At 41.1% G+C, this 13,229-nt stretch overlaps 1 protein-coding gene across 2 annotated transcripts in view; it reads right to left on the bottom strand.

Annotated features, from left to right (window-relative positions):
• EPC1 (enhancer of polycomb homolog 1) overlaps positions 1 to 13,229 on the bottom strand; it is a 60,701-nt gene that overhangs the window by 45,798 nt on the left and 1,674 nt on the right. The window lies entirely within an intron of this gene.

Raw genomic sequence — 13,229 nt, 5'->3', positions numbered from 1 at the left:
CGGGGCGCCCGCCCGCGGCCATTGTGACCTCGGGGCGCCGCGCGCCCGCCGCGGGCGCTCGGGCTGCGCGGGGACCCGCGACGCCGGCCTGGCCCTGCGCGGCACTTACTGCGTAGAGAGGCTCCCGCAGCCAGCGGCGTCGGGCTGCGCTCGGGCACCGCCGCTGCTAGCGCAACGGCTGTTGCATTGCGCGCTTTACATAACACTAAACACAACTTGTTTTTTTCTCTATCGCGCAGTACCCCGGGAAACACAACTTTAGGAAACAGGACACGGCGTCAGCGGCGGCTTTCGAGAGCCCGGGCTTGTTCAATTCCAGTGCACAAGCGCGCAGCGGCAGCCCCTAAAGCCGCTTCCTGCGCTGCTCCCCTGGCTCGGAGGTTCCCCCGCGCCAGGAGCCGCTGCCGGCGCCGCAGCTCGCGGGGCCCCGCGCGGCGCCATCAGCACCGGCCCCGGCCGCCCGGACACCCCAGCGCAGCACTCTGTGCACGCCTGGCCATGAAGAATAGATATACACACACACACACATATACACACACACACACACACACACATATACACACACACACGTAATGTGGAGGTTCTGCATAAACTAAAGAGCGCCGCTGTATTCACCCATATTTCACTCGTTACAGTAGAACCAAATGTGGAAACTGCATATTGCCTTTTATGCCAATTTGAAAGCTTATGCATTTGCTAGCTGAAAATAGTATTCATAAAGTATAAAAGGCTCAATGGTATATGAAGCGTCAATAATGTTTTGCAGAAATAGTAATTGGGTTTATCCAGCTAGCAGGCAAGAAAGGCAACAACAAAAATATGTCAGTACTCCGTTATAGTTCGGGCTTGACCTAAAGCACTAACTGAAAAATGAAATACCTAAGCAGAAAAGCAGGCAATTAAATGCAATTYGGTGCTTCCATTGATGAAAGAAAAAGAGCAATACATAATAGAAAGCCAGTGTAAAGAAACATTCTGAAATGTAAAGCGAGGATATTCAGGCTTGAGGTTATCCTTAATTGACCTTTGTACTTGTAACCTCAATGCAGGCCCGAGACAAGCGCGGAACAGGCAAATGCGCCGTAACATTGGATACGAATGGGACTCTCTGCATCAATAAAGTTGTGGCTCTGAGCTCTTCGGCTCGGCAGTTCCTAATGTTTCCCTCTAGTACATTACTCCCATCTATTTTGGAGTTGTTTATTAGCATGTGATACTAAAAAGAGAAGTGCGATATTTGAAAAACACAGAATCCCTAACAACGCAAAATGAGCACTCATTTTTGTTCAGTTAAGGTGATAATAGGAGAAAGTATAAAGCTTTCCAGAGGCAGGATTATAAACAGACTTTTTTWAATTATTATTATTTTCAGGATATTCATCCTAAATGGATATCCCATAGGATATTCAGACTTTTTTTTTTTTTTTTTTGGCCATTTTTAACATTTACACGTAGTGCAGTAGATAATGACACTAGGCATTACCTAGAATTGGTATCCTGTTTTGAATAATAAACAGAAGCATCTTGTTTTCCAGCTCTCAGAGACCAGTAAGTATATATTCAGTTGTTCAAAGGCAATATTACTTTTCCCTTAAAAAGGATAAATATGTTTATACTATATTTCAAACATACAGAATACAGAGCATGTTATGCTGTTTATCTGGTTTATTAAAATCCGCACAGAAACTTCAAATAGGTTTTACAAATTTGAATATTTATTTCATGTATTGAAGTTTCTCCTAGCTAAAGGAAGGCTTGTGGCATATTCTTTCAGTGTAAGTTGTTCACTCTTGTAAACAAGCCTGTAATAGTGTCAGGTTCTAATCACAGCATAGCTCTGTATAAAGGGCTACATGTTAAATTCTGCATGCCATTTCTGATGCTGTATGGAATTCAGATATTGCGCATTTTAGGAATTATATATATGAATTAGGAATTATATATTATTCTAATATCTATAAAAATCAGCTTCCAGTGTTTATTTTTGAATTACTGTATTAGAAGTTTATCTCAAATTAGAGTGTTAAGTATAATAATAAAAGCTGGTATTGAATACATTAGTTTTCTATTGATCTAAAGAAACCCTGTTCATATGAGGAAATACCTCTCTACAACAGTAAATTGCATTAACAGAACATTTGATACCATTCTACTCTCTGGCCTCATTGGAAGGGCCATTTATTTTCTTTCTCCCTCACCAAAAGTTAAAAAAAAACACCACCAAAATCCACTGTCAAGCTGGGGTCAGAAACGGAGTCTATTTAGTCTATTTGACTCCTTACACCCATTCATTTTCTTGGGCTGTTCTTTCTTGTAACTACTTAAAACTGTAGTAGACAACGGTAAGAACATGTTAAAAGCAAGCATGTCACTGATTTGTTAACACTTAAAATACTTACATGYGGAAGATACTACTAGATTTACATTTTTGTTCTGTATAAAGCAATTACAGATTCTGTAAGCATACTCCTGTCATCTTACATTTGCTAATGATGCTCCTTCTAAAATTTGCATCTCAGCTTTTTTTGTTGTTGTTATTATAGATAAATATTATTTTAAATAATGTCAGTAAACTTCAGTTTGGATTAAAATGAGGTAAATATTGACAAATACGACACTAGTAGAATCCCACATTATGGTAGAAATTAGACAAATACAGAAGTGATCTTAACAGGATAATGATTTGATCCACACAGAAACTGATTCCTGGTGAATTTCACTTCACCCGGTAGCATCGGCTGCCTGTTTTAAAACAGATAATGGTACTAACAAATACATTTAAATGTTTAGACTGCATACTGCACTACTGGTGTGGAAGGCCTCTGTAATAACTTCAGCTATTTTTAAAAGGTACTTAATGTCTCCTAACTTTGGCATGATCTGCTAACTTGGTCATGTCAGTGCATTCACRACTGAGATGCAATAGGTACAAAGCCTACTTGAAGTCCCTACTGTATCATACATTGAAATAGTGACTGGGTAAATTTATATTCCTCAAGCCTTTTCTCAATGAGGGAAAAACATTTTTTATCTGTTTGTATCTTACATGTGTTTCCCCCCCCCCATAACATACTATTTAATCAGATCATTTAATTATTTTCTGCTGTAAGAATTTCTAATTTACAATTACAATTTCTAATTTACATAGGGAATACAAAAAAAAGCAAAAAAGGATAATACTGCAAGCATTTTTTTAATCTCCTATTTCTTGTCCCACTCAAAGACTACTAAMGTAAGAACATCATCCTTTAGACTCTAAAGCTTACTTATTTATTTATTTTTAATGGGGAGATACAACATCCTGATGAAATGAAAAACTCTTAATAGGACCATGTGGAGTTTCTAGCATCAAATGAATGACTGCTGTCCTTGTGAAAATATCCAAACAGAAATGACCAGTAAAGCCCTGTTATGAAACTGTCTCCTTAACATTCAGAAGGGAAACACAAAAAATTCCTTTCGCAGAAAAAAAATCTGAAGTTTTAACACGGAGTCGCAAGTGACCCTATTAAAACAGGACAGGGCATTACCCGTGGGCCCTTGGTCGCGCATTTGACACTGCTTTGTCCCGTGGGGCTCGTGGCCCCGTGGGGCGCCCGTTCTGCTCCCCGTTTCCGCAGGCACCGCGCACAAGGCCACGGCTCCGGCATGCGGCGCCCCTGCCAGCGAYGAGGCGCAGGATGCAGGATCGGCTGCCCCTCTCCCTGCTCCGACATTCCCGCCTCCCGCTGCCCCCTCCTTTCTCAGGGAGCTGCTCTGAGCACCAAGCTGAAAACCTGGGCAGATACTTTAAAAACCCAGAGAGAAGGAAAATAAAAAATTGTCTACAAATTGCAAAGGAATCCACTGCAGAGACTTGTGCCATTTCCCACAAGAGGTTGCTACCATCGCCCTCTGCCCTCACATAGTTCTGCTTTGAATTGAGTAGAACTGAGTAGTCTAACTAATAAAACATCTGTTAAAGAGTCTGAAAAAATAATAAAACTGTACATGCAATTTAATATGGACTCAGAGCAGTAAAACACTATCACATGCTAAATGTTATATTGTTAGGCCATCTCCAATGGCAGGAGATGGGGTAAARGCACCAGAAACCTATTTGAAATAGTGGGAGTAGTTACTCCTTCAGGGACAGTAGTGACAGAAAGACAGAACTTAGTCAAGCTGAGACTCTTCTGTCTGAAAACAGATATGTTGCCTTAAATTTTATTAGATTCAGAAATTATGTTAACAATTGGGAGGGTTAAAAATAAAGCAAAACTAAGCACAACCCCCCTATCCATGATTTATGAGTTTCTGCTTTATCCTCCAATTCCATACGGCACATTCCCTAAAGATATTATGCTAGAGATCCTGACCAAAGCACAAAGTTACCTTCTGCAGCAATTCATTTCATAAACTAATGTTTAGGATTAAGGAGTTTCCTATGTAGTAAAGGAAGAAAGAAAAAACCAATTCATTTAAATTGCAAAATYAAGAAGACCAAAGAAAAATCCCCGAATGTCTGACTTATTAATGCTCTATCACTTGAAAAATGTCTATTTATTAAATTCATTTTCTTTTCTAGTGACCATCTAGGTGATCTGCTAAGAATCCCWGCACGATGCTTTATTAATTCTATTATGAACGGGACAGCTTACATGAAATATGTAATCCCAACTATGAATTATTYGATGCTCTTCCTTCCCCTCACTCTCCCAGTTTGCTTCCTCTCCTCTCTGAAGTTGTAGGCTCAGCTAAAATTTGTTAATAYTCTCCTGTATTTACAATTTCTATCAGTATGTTGAATGATTATTTTCCCCTTTTTGGGGGTACTAACGAGGCAGTGCTGAATATAAAGCTTCCTGAAGTAAGAAATCCCAGCAGATGAGAACATCAGCCATTGAGACTGGCTCAGGACCTCACAGCATTTGCCTAGCACTCAGCACAAGCACTTAACTTCAATAGCAAAGTTTATAGCATAACTAGAAACATGCTTATAAATAGCGTGCAGTCTAGTGCTTCCTGCTTTTAACACCTCCAGCCTTGTTTAAGACCCTGCCTTACTGCTTCCCGGGCAGCTCCCTGGCTGTTTTATATTACTGGAGTGAATAGTGACTGAGAGGCCTTACCTCAAGTGAGCTTATTCTAAATCCCTTTAACAACAGTGCTTTTGCTTCAGTCTTAGGTAGTAACTGCTTCTAAGCATCCATTTCTCTCCCACTTTAATTTAGTTATATTTTAATTGGAATTATTTGCAGATTTAAAAGAACTGCTCATATGGGGTTTTATGGTTGGCTTCATGGTTAGCTTCTGAGAGATCTCCAGCTTGGTTTTGCACTCATTCCAGGTAGCCTTACATCTTCTGACTCAAAACTTACTTTATTTTCCACTTTAACGCCTCATATTCCACCACGAATTCCTTTTCAAGAGCAACAAAGATCCGAAGAGAAGCAGCTAATTTATGTGGGTAGGGAAAGGGCAACGTGAGTGGCCACCCTGACCCCGTCCCGCTGTGTTTGGCGGTCCCTGGCAGTCGCTGCAGGATCCCAGCGGGATCCCAGCAGCAGGGAGCAGCTTCAGCGCGCGGCATTTCGGATGCTCTCCCATATCCATTTTATGGAAAATGGTCATTTTGTAAGGGAGGTTTGAGAAACATCTAATTCAAGGCTTTACCACAGCAGTCTTTAAACTTCCTCACTCTTTGGGACATTTATAACACATCCTCACCATCCTACATAGCTATATAGAAACAAAGACACTTCTTGGTTTCTCTACATGGATACTGGCCAGGTGCTAACACTGTCATACAGGCAAAAATACCGTGGACTTAAAAAAATAAACTTTATAATATTTTGTATTCTGAAGTACAAAACATAATAAAAATAAAAAGAATCACTACTCATTCTTCTGTCATGAGAGTTACCCTGAAACATGATGGTAAATTAAACCTCAAGTTAGCAGACAGGCTTCATTTAGGGATAGACTTTTGCAAAAATTGGTTTATAACACATGAATAATTTCTGAGTCAGATGCACTTAATCTCATAATTACGTAGTGTCAGCAAAAGGGGGAAAAAAAACATCTTTCTCTTGGTTTGGGCTTGCAAAAAAATCTAGCTGTGCTGGCCAAAGGACCTAATTTATTAATCAAAAAGGTAAGAGAAACTAGAGGCATAGATTAATCCATCACTCTATACAGGATAAGGCAAAAAGAAAAACTGTAGAAGAGGTGCAGAGAGCAGAGAGGTAGAAATTTATGATTATAGGCTAGTCTAGTCCAGGTGTGGTGATGCACCCGGCCCCAAGCCCCTGATTTAACTACTAAGGAGAAAACATGCTGCATTAAAGCTTAGGTGGCTGCAGTGCCCAGAGACTGACCTGGGAAAGGTGATACTGGGCCTAGGCTCTGTTGCTTTCCCTAACTAAAACGGCTGTTTTAATTGTATGGATCTCTATGTGCTAAGATACAGCAAAATATTCAATAATCCAGAAAAAGTATGTTAATTTTTTAACATAATTTATTTTACTACCTTACACTACCATGATAAATATCTCGCCTTGCAAGTCAGTATTTAAATTATTATTTTTGAGTATTTTAGAACCAAGAGAAAACAAACAAACAACAAAAAGGAAAACTCAGGTTTTGAATTTAAAGGGTCTGAATAAAAAAAAAAAACACTAAAACATTTGTAAATTGAGGGATGTTTAAGGTATCGACACAGAATCCTACAGCACRTAGGAGTCGTTTAAACTTTTATGTACTTTGACTGGCCTTTGTCTCCTCAGTCTCAGAGCTGGCACTTTGTGTCGTTCTTCTAAATTTCATTAGATTTTTAGAACACTAACACCTTCAGCCCTACACTACACAGTGCAGTTTGATTTGTACTTCTAATGAAGTACAAGAGAGAACATTATAGAGATTCATTTGTCTTCTGGGATACAAACTAACCATGATCATATTTACATGCAAACACTTATTTACACACTTCAAAACACTCAGTTTCTGAGAAAAAGCTGTAGAACTAAGTTTGAATATATATCCAGCAGAGGAGGCTAGATCCAAATACAGACGCCGGTAAGAATATTTTGATTTTTTTTTTAATACTATCATCAACAGGGACATACAAAAATGGATAACTGTAATAGGATTTACAATGAAGAAAACAAATGAGAAGAAATAATTTTTGATACTTAAAGAATATAAAAGACTTGAGTGAACTGCGCAGATGTTGAGATAATGAGTCTGGTTTACAGGGAAAATGAAGCTGCCTAGAAAAGAAATATATATGAGCTCAGGACACCAAGCTGATGTCCAGTGTCCAGGACTAAGTGGTTGCTCCCCTCCATTCCACACGTGGGAAGTGCTGCACTGCATTTGCAAGGTGGGAAGTGGAAGATTTTCAGGTACAGGCTAGGAAACCAATTGCACGTCCTGCCAAATCCTCCAGTTTAGTGTAAGGCCACGCTGTGAAACAYAACTGAGCAGGGAACAGTTGCCACAAACCATTCAGAGTATAGCTAGTTGTGGCATTTCTTTTTTTCCCCAGATACAGCAGACACTCTATTGCCACATTCTTAGTGACAAGTGTTTTAGCATTACTGTTGTTTGGCCTTCTCTCTGGTCATGGCCACCTTTGAAAGAACAACATAAGAGATAGGCAGGAGAGGCAAGAGCCTCTCATATAAAAGCAGCTGATTTGAAGATATGTTAAGTGCCATAAACTACCCCAATAGCAGCTTGTAAGGTAGGAAACTGCTTCAGAGCTTAAAAAAAAATTCAATTTCTCATGGAATTCTTGTTAAGTGATTTCTAAATGGAAAGAGGCCAGACAGAAGGTGCATACATGCAGTCAGGGACACAAAGATGTTTTCAATTTGCTTTTCAGCATAGTTTTTCTTTCAAATATGCTGGTGGCTTATGCATAATTCAAAGGAAGTACCATAACCATATTGCCCAGTGGCATCAAAATACACAGCCCTGTGCAGGYACCCTTGAGGTCATCAGAGATGACATCACTGTTCATCCTTACAGCACTTTGAAATCAAACTTTAGTTTTTCTGAAGGAACCCCTGTCTGAGCAGATTCCTGGGGCTACTGTGTCTCCCCTGCCATTGCAAACTGTGAAGTCTCAAAAAGCCCCTTTGAAGAAATTATTTTTTTTTACTCACCATGTTATAACACCACCCAGATTCCTAGCAGGCATAAAGGTCCTAACGGATACCTGTAAGACTGAGAGGCCCAGATCTGAATCACCTGCTTTTTGGCCTGTTTGAATATGAAAAGATGTCCCTYACATGCAGAAATGCCTATAGCTGCATGATATGATAGGACCAGGGAACTCTTGTTTATATTTACTAAGTTTCTTAAAACTCTGAAAGGGAACAAGGATTAAGAACTGATCTTTCATTACTTAAACTGTGCACAAGTTGCAGTGCAGCAAGCTCCAGGGGAGGATTTATCTCATTAACAGAGGCCATTCACATCTAAGTTAGTCGTACTAGGTACAGGCTGATTCCATCAAGATAATTAGTAAAGTTATAATATTCAAAGTAGATATCTCAAACTGTATTTTTAAATACGCAACTTGTTTGAYTCATTGCAATGGGCAGGGTGACATTTAACCACACCTATCTAAAGGTAGGAAAAGCTAGCCCAGATTGAGCTCTTAAGATGCAGCAATTTCAATGTACTCAAAAGCTCACTGCTAGTTTGTTGAAGCATCAATTAATTGCCACCTTCATTTTATGGCCTTGTTATTTAGTTATCTAAGCACACTTGTAGGCATGGGTTCAGGAGAAGCAGCAAAACGAAACCTGAAAAAGAGGAGTTCCTCTGAAAGGAACAAATCCGGGGTTCCAGTTAACATTCCTCAGACTGCCTCTGTTTTGTATTTAAATATTATATATATATATTAAATACTGTAAGAAAAATTAAAAAACTCTATCCTTTATTTCCCTCTTCCCATGGAAATTCCAGTGCGTAACACACTGAAATCCAACTCCTACCTGTCCCTTTCCACTGCAGGGCAGCCCAGAGCTTGGAGAGTCCCTATCCCTCCACTAGGGACTGTTGTTCCAAGTTTGAATTCCCTCAGGAATATGGAAAAATATTCCTGAGGGAATATTCCCATCTTTCTCTAAGAGCTCTTTCTATCTGTACTGGTGCTCAAACCATAGGCAAGAGCTTCTGTAACTATTTCTTTCCTACCTGGCAGTGCGCAGCTCCGAGCAACTTTCATTTGGCATCTGGGACCTCTATGGCAGCATCTCAAGTCCCTGCACGAGCAGCGAGGATTAGCACTTGTGCTTGTTGGAAGTTTCCCATCTTTTGCAGGGAATATTTAAATTAGTTAGTAAGAATCACTCTGCAAATGTACTTAACTTTTTAAGCACTGCAGGGCCTACTTGAATGGTAAAACTCTGACCATTCCAGGTTTTAGCTAGTATCTACTAGCAGGGAGACTAGAGTTATGAACAAAGGATCCTATAAAGTCAACAGGCAGCACCAATATTGCCCTCCTCCCAGGACCAGARCACAAGTGAGGGGTAACCTGATCTACTGGAAACACGGCTTGTCCAAGACTCTAAAGAAGCCCTTGGAGCTGAAGCCTCCAGTATGCGGTCACACATGTCAAAGGGAGGCAAGTTCTCAACTGACCACAACAGTGAACCAGAGAAATTCTGTTTCAAAGCACTGTTTTTTTTGTTTTTTTGTTTTTTTTTTTTAATGTATTTATTAAGGCACTTAAAATCTAGGAGCGTCTCAGATTTGGATCTCTCCACTACAGCATGCAGCTTTYTGAAATATTTGATAAAAGAGGAAAACATGAAAAATGCTAGAAGATGATAGGATGCTTTAGCCATACCATGATCCTCTGACACTAAAAAAGATAGAGAAGATATTTCGTAACGCTCAAGACCCATGAGAATGCTAGTTTGGAAGAAGTGTAAAGAAACCCAACTTCTGAGCATATGGCAATCCAAAGCAAGAGAGAAATACACATCGTTACTCAGAGCTGAAAAATACTACCCTTGAAGGAAGTTCCTACTTGCAAAATGCATTGTTGTAACTTGATGATGACGTGAATATGTGGAGAACAACAGACAACTAGGTCGTGAAATAAGAAAGGTGAGGGGGGGAAAACCAAACCAACCAACCAATCCACCCCAAAACACACAACAGCTTTTATGTCAGATAGTGCTACAGAATGTGGAGGGTGCATCAAGGAAACAMCAGATTGTTTAGAGCCCTCGCAAGGAATTGTAGCTGCCAGTGATTATGACCACRCATAGAAAGGAGAGAAGGGGAGGATGAGGAGGAAGAGCAAGAACACAGTAACACAGCRGTGACTAGAACAGGGAGTGTATTTTATCTGAACTGAATCCCAAGCTATGTACTTTTATGCCATTAGCATACATCTGAGGAAACATCCTCATATTTTTATTGGCTAGTGTTGAGAGCTGGCTAAAGTTCAAATTTTAACTCTGACAGGGATCTGTACATCTGCACCTCTATGGCAAGTTTAGCAAGAGGGCCATCTTCACGCYGGGACTCTAACTGACCATATAGTACTAGTAGTACTGTTAGTAAAAAACCAATATGACAGTTATGCCATGAAGACACACAGCTTTTCTTCGTCCAGTAAATCATTCAGAATGTGTTATGGTCTTGGAAAAAAAATAAAAGTTCAGCTTMCAGTAGAATGCTACTCTTTGAACAATTTTTTTAGGATTGCCAGGAAATACTAGGAAAGCCAAACAGCCTGAAAGGTTTTATGACGTCTGGATGACATGGAAAGTGTCAGGAAGAAGCAGAAAAATGGATTACCTTTGCTATCTTAGAAATGAAGGGGTGTATATGAAAGGAAAGCAAGAAATCCACAGGGAGAAAAAAAAAAAGAAAAAAGAGGAAAAAATTTTTTCKTATGATTTAGATCCTGGCATTGCATGCAGACATTTTGGATGGAGGGGTTGGAGAAATGCAGCCATAAGACAAAGCCATCCCTCAGTAATGACTCTTGCAGCCATTTCTGCTGAAGATAAATTAGTTGCAATTTAGCTGCGAGAGAACTCTTAATCAACTCCTGCTCCTTGCTGGCACCACATCTGCTGGGAACTGCTGCTTCTTGTTCGGTAATGGTTCAAGGAAGAAACTGGAGAGGAGCGAGGAAATGGCTGCACTGCACAGCCTCCAGCCTCAGCACTCCACTCGTCTCACCTCAGATTTTCTGATAGGAGTGAGAGGAGGAGTCATGTTCATGACAGGCAACATCAAAGCTATAAAAACTTAACCATATTAAAGCATAATCCCTACTGCACAGGTGATAGAGGATGAATCTGCTAATGGAAAGCAGATTCCTACTCCTGATCCGTGCTGCTGCTGCCTTCCCTGGCCTTGACGCTACCCTGAGCAGCGGGATCCCCAGGATTCAGGGGTTCAGGGCCTGCAGGCTGCAGTCACACGAGTTCATCCCTTTCACAGCCCTGCATGACAGGCAAGGAGGGGCACCAGGTTGCCTGAAGTTTCTCATCTGCTCAATATTGCTGTCCTCAGATGAGCCCACGGACCATTCTCTGGTCTCCACAAGGCAAAGGGGCCAGTGATAGCTGTACTACCATGTAAAAATCCAAGTGATTCTCTAAGATTTATGATTATTTTGATAGATTCAGCAAAATTTATCCCCACTTTCACAGCATAACTCCAACTGCCAACCTCATGGTGTGGAGATCAGATCTCAGGGACAGGAACTGTGCTAAGTTCTCGCTTTCTCAGAAGGCCCAAGACTCAAGAGGCCCTCAGGCATAAGCGTTGTAGACCTAAGTGCTGAAGATGCAATGATCACATTGCACCTTCCTAGGCCAGCAGGGCTCTAGGCAGCAAATGAGACCCCATAAAAGAGCAGAACTTGACTGTCAGGTGAGAAAGATGATGAAATCTCACCATCCTCTTGGACTCCAATGCCTCTTACTGGAAGGCGGTCACAGAACATACACAAGGTAGATGTAGATTTAACCTTTTTTTTTTTTTTTTTTTCCCCCCTTCCTCTCCCTATTTGGCCTTTACACAGAACTACAGTATTAGTCCTGTATCAGTTTCCATAAAACTAAACAAATGCAACTGAACAACCAGCAAACCATTTTAAAAACAAAATCTAAATGCATTTTTGGCCAGGAAAACAGTCATGAAAAGTTTAAAGATGGTTTTCAAATAGCACAATCCTTGTCCTTAAAAGTAAAAAAAAAGGATTTAAATATAAAATAGATGCAGAAATTTGTGAAACTGCTGGCTTTACATTGCTACAAAATAACAGAAACACTGATTATAAAAATAAGTTAACATTAAAATTTATTCCTGAACCTGTTGAGTTTTCCAACACATGCTCTGATCATGATGTGAGACCAATCTTCCCACCCATTAATGTCCTCRTCCCTTCTGTTTTCTTATGGACCTAATATGGATGTCAGCAGAAAGCCTTCCAAAATATCTGCACTTCCAACTGAGGTGATCCGTAACAAGCTGAGATGCAACAAAGAAAACAGCACATACTTAAAATACACATATGCGTATACGTGTGTATATCCACAGACACGCACACACCAGCTCATGCTCCCAGTGGAGGGAGGAGGGCAGAAGCCCTCCCAGTGCCAGTGAATCCTCCTTGCAGTCGGAAGGGACATGTTAGGCTTCACATTCCTCACAATCCCGGCTTTCTCCATGACCCAAACTCCCGGAGACCTCCACGGGAGATCTGCCTACGCAAGCGCACCAGGAATGGGGGCCTCGGGATTTCACGGCCCCCAATGGACGCAACATTTAACTTGCCAGCAAGCGAACAATGGACTAGTTGCACAACGAGCGGGTGCCCAAGCCTTCCATGGCGCATGGAAAAGCCACCCCAAACCTTTGCATTTGCAGCCACTGCAAAATCATTTTGGAGGTGGGGCTGGGAAAAAAAAAAATCTCATTACCGAAGAAAACTGATCTCTAGGTACAGGATTAAATAAATAAATAAAAATCTACTTCGTTCCACAGAGCAGCGAAAGGGTGAGGTCATGCCTATTCCGGGCCACACTTCACGCAGTATTAGATTATTTTTCCCCCCACAAAGACACGTTTAAGCATCAGCGACCCTCGGTGGCGCTGATGGGGGGGGGGGTAAAATGGAGGCGCCCCCGCCCCGCCGCCCCCCAGCGCGCAACGGCGAGCGGCGCCCCCAGGGCGGGGAAACGAAAACGCGACTGAAAAAA

Source organism: Nothoprocta perdicaria, unplaced genomic scaffold (genome assembly GCF_003342845.1).
Source record: "Nothoprocta perdicaria isolate Ctin4 unplaced genomic scaffold, notPer1 scaffold_57, whole genome shotgun sequence".
Classification (NCBI taxonomy): domain Eukaryota; kingdom Metazoa; phylum Chordata; class Aves; order Tinamiformes; family Tinamidae; genus Nothoprocta; species Nothoprocta perdicaria.
Note: the sequence above shows the minus strand (reverse complement) of the source record. Positions and strands in the feature narration are given on the sequence as shown.